We start from the raw sequence: 4,136 nt of genomic DNA, 5'->3' as shown, positions 1-4,136 counted from the left end.
CTTTTCTTTGCCCCCTGCTGCCTCTAGAAGAATTGCCTCTAGAAGATTTAACACAAGACACTGGAGGTGAGACGAAAGTGATAGATCTTCTGATATATCAATGCAGGCCTCCCCCCTCCCCCTTTTATTATGTAAACCATGGTTATTTCTTGCATTAAGGCTTAAATATATAATAAGTTACACCTCTTAAAGTGACTTTCTTTAAGATCACACAGTTGAGGGAAACCTCTCAATATCCAATATGGTCTTAATCTGAAGAGAAGAGAAATCAAAGGAAGAAATGACCCAAAAGAGCATGTTACAAGTACTCAGAAGTTGCAAATGACCTAGAGGCATAGCAGTTGATGTGGTTGATATGACTGACTTTAGTCTGTTTGGGGTCTGTTGGGATGTATAAAAGGATGCTCAGTGTGCTGGGCCTCCCCCACGAGCCACCCTGAGCATCTAAAGTCCCATTCATCTCATCATTTTCATCTTCTCATATTTTGACAATTTTTCTCAGTCCTTTAAAAGTCTCATTGATTTCACTAATGAACAGAGTGCTGAAAATTTGCTAATTTGAAAACCTATGGTTTCATGGCCAAGCTGCTGCTATCTTTTCCCTGATGACATTTCCAGAATTGAAAGCTCCCGCATACAGAGCAGTCCTCATAGGATGGAAATGCATTCATGGATGAGAAATAAAATTGCAAGTTTATGGAGTGTCATTTCATATCTAGGCAGCCACGTTGTGCCTGAGTCTTTGGTTCAAACAATTAGTGGCATTTTCGCTCTGAGAGGAAAAAGAAAATCCAATTTCATGAATTTTTTTGGTTTTTCATAGCCAGCTTTTTTTCCCCCCACCAATGATGAAAAAATATGTAATACAGAATTCACAGAACTGTCATTGGGACTCTGAGATAGAGGATTGGGGACTGCTCGCTCATTCAATAACTGTATACTTGGAAAGAGTAATGAAGCCCAAGGCCCATTGCTTTGATATTTACTTCAGGTTAGCTAGTGCTACGTAGCAAACTACCCCAAAACTTAGTAGTTTAAAACAACATTCATTTTATTTTGTAATAGTTCTGTAGACTGGGCTGTGCTCAGTTGGGGGTTCTTCTGCTAGTCCTCCTGGTGGTCATTAGTGTGGCCAAATTCAGTAGGCCAGTGGCTAGGGGCTGGGCCTAACCAGGATTCTGGGATGGCTGAGCTTTGTACTAGCGCCCCCCCTCCAACTTTTGGCCTCTCTCTTTCCAACTGGCCTCTCCACAGGATCGCTCCCTGCAGGTCACCTCTCCAGCAGAATAGTCAGTCTTCTTTGATGATATCCCAGGCTCCCGAGAACATAAAGCAGAAGGCATCAGGTCTTCTTAAGGCTTAGGCCCAGAATTGGTACAGTAGCAATTTCACCGTATTCTTTTGGCTAATGCAAACACAGGCTCAGCCCAGATATAAGGTGGAAAACCATCTAAAGGCCTGGTTACCAAGCAGATCATTTGGAGCCACCAGTGCCACAGACTAGCACAACATTAGCACTAGAGTCTTGCATACACACACACACCCATGTACAGGTGAATATCTGAGCTCTTCAGGCAGCTTGATATGGTTTCCAAAGGCCACTGTATAATGAATATTAACATCTAAGACCCACAGAGAGAAAGACAGACAAACATCTACACTGAAGACAGGAAAACTTAATTGAAGGTCTGATATTGCCATGTTACAGAATCTCTCTGAGCCTCAGTTCATTACTATGAAAAATAGGAATAATGGTGCATATATACCTACTTCCAAGGATTATTAAGAAAATATGTGTGAAATTGCATTTCAAAGTATAAGGCATCATATAAATGTAAGTTGCTATTAGAGCAGTTGATGAATTTCCTGACTGTCATTTTGTGTTTTGTTTTGAGTCATCTGTGATTTTTGAATTATGCTTGTAATTTTGGATGAGAATTCTTATAGCTAACTTTTAGTGAGACCCAAATATTATTAATGGTTCCACAGCTCTTATTATGTTTAGTTTCTTTTTTCAGCAACCAATTTGGATAATGGCTTTAAAACCATGATAGAATATTTGGTTATTACATTATCCTGGATTGATTTCAGTGATAAACATTGTGTATCTTGTGATTAAATAATTTTTCATGCCATCTCTCTAATAGTGGAAGATTAAGATAATTTCCTGCCCCAAGTATTCGGGAGATAATAAGTTATTTATAGTGTTCTGATTGATTATTTTTCCACTATCCAAGCTTCTTGTACTATTTAAAAATTGTCCTTAAAAGTAAAAATGACAGAATTTTAGTAGGAGCCACAGTATCAAACCAAATCTTTCTCTGACAACATTTCAGCCATCAGATGACTAAAAGAGGCCAAAGAAGGGAGTACAGAGGTGAAGTTGGGTCTTTCTCATGTGTAGTGTGGACAGCTTGAAAAACTTGACCACCAGCAGAAAGCTCGGTAACTGGGAGACCAAGTAAGAGCGGCAGAAAGATGTCAACCTCTGTCTACACTCCTCCTGACAACCAGCTGGGCAGTAGTTCCTGCCAGAACCATGCTAATGCAGTCCCGTTGGGATTCACTGCTGAGAACTGCAGGCCACTCCATTTGCTGCCTCCTCCCGCTGCAGGTTTTTATAGTGGCTCCCAGTGAAGCCTTAGATCCTGACAAGCTCTATGAGTTGCTGGTGTCAGTTTCACCAAAGAGGAAATCTGTCAGTGTAATGTCCTTCCTAAATTTGTATTGAATTATATATGAATTTTAAATAGCAGCAGCTGGAGGGGTCAAATTTCCAAAAATGATGAACATATGGAAAAATAATTTTTATTTTGTTTCATTCTTCGCTTTCCTCTTTCCTTCCCTCCTTCTCTTCTCCCTCCTTCTTTCCGTCCCTCTCTTTCTTTCTGTCTCTCTCTCAAGGAAGATGGAGGGTAGATGATGAGGAAGTTAAAGAAAAAAGAAAATGGGAAAATATACATTTATATATCATTTTAAAAGCCTTAAAATCAATACACTGACTTAAGAATCTAAAATATATAAATTGAAGAAACTTTATTTGCTCATAAAATTATCAGGTTTGCTACACTGAATGTAGAAGTATGGTATAATAATAATAATAATAGTAATAGTAATAATAATAGTAATAATAATAATAATAATAAATAATATAACAAATGCATTTATAATATCTTTTTCATCCTTGCAATAAGATGAGAAAAATAAGAAACAGGGTCTAAATAATTTCCCCCAGTTCTCAGCCTACACATGACAGAGCTAGAATTTAAATTCAGTTTAATTCCAAAGCTCATGACAGTGTATTTTTGAGGTGACCCCAAAAGGAATTCATTCTCATTATTTTCTTTTTAAAAATGGAAAAACTTTATATTCACATAATATCACTGAATTTAGTATCTTCTAAATTTTGTCAAACACGGAATCCAAGGCTGTGAACCATAAAGAATCCTCACACCTTTGAGAGGTTGCATTTTACTATACAAATGTTTATGACTTGTTTCCTTGCATCCTATGGTGCATCCTAAATTTGGCTAGAGTACACACTTTCTGAAAAGGAAAAGGAAAAACAACCATAATTCTCTGGTTGTTGCCATTAGGAACTTTGTCTATTCAGTCATTTTCAGAGTTCATCATCACCAACTTCTATTGAATTGTCTGAAATCTGTAGATTTACTCAAATACAGGGAAGCTTTTCACCCCTTTGCCATTTAATTGTATCTTGACTAACTGGAAAATATGACCAAACATAGACAAATTTTTTTCACCTGCTACAAAGAGATGAGCATATCAGAAATGAATGCTGGAGGTTCCAATTTGAGATGGTAACATAGGAAGCTGCTAAACTCCCTTCCTCCCAGAGACATTCAATGTACAGCTGCACATGGAGCAATGAAAGAAATCCAGAAACTAGCTGAGCAACTTCCACACACTGGGTGAATGAGAAAATACTCACATCTGAAATGAGTAAGGAAGGCTGAGATACACTCTTGTCACAAACTCTACCTTCAACACAGTGCCATACAATTGGGAGGGAACTCCTGATTCCCAGTTTCTCCCAGAGGAGCAAAGGGTTTGGATCCCACATCTAGATCTCCAAGAAAAAAGAACAAAGCTAGAGGCATCACACTTCTTGATGT

This window comes from Vicugna pacos, chromosome X (assembly GCF_048564905.1).
Source record: "Vicugna pacos chromosome X, VicPac4, whole genome shotgun sequence".
NCBI classification, from domain to species: Eukaryota; Metazoa; Chordata; class Mammalia; order Artiodactyla; family Camelidae; genus Vicugna; species Vicugna pacos.
Note: the sequence above shows the minus strand (reverse complement) of the source record.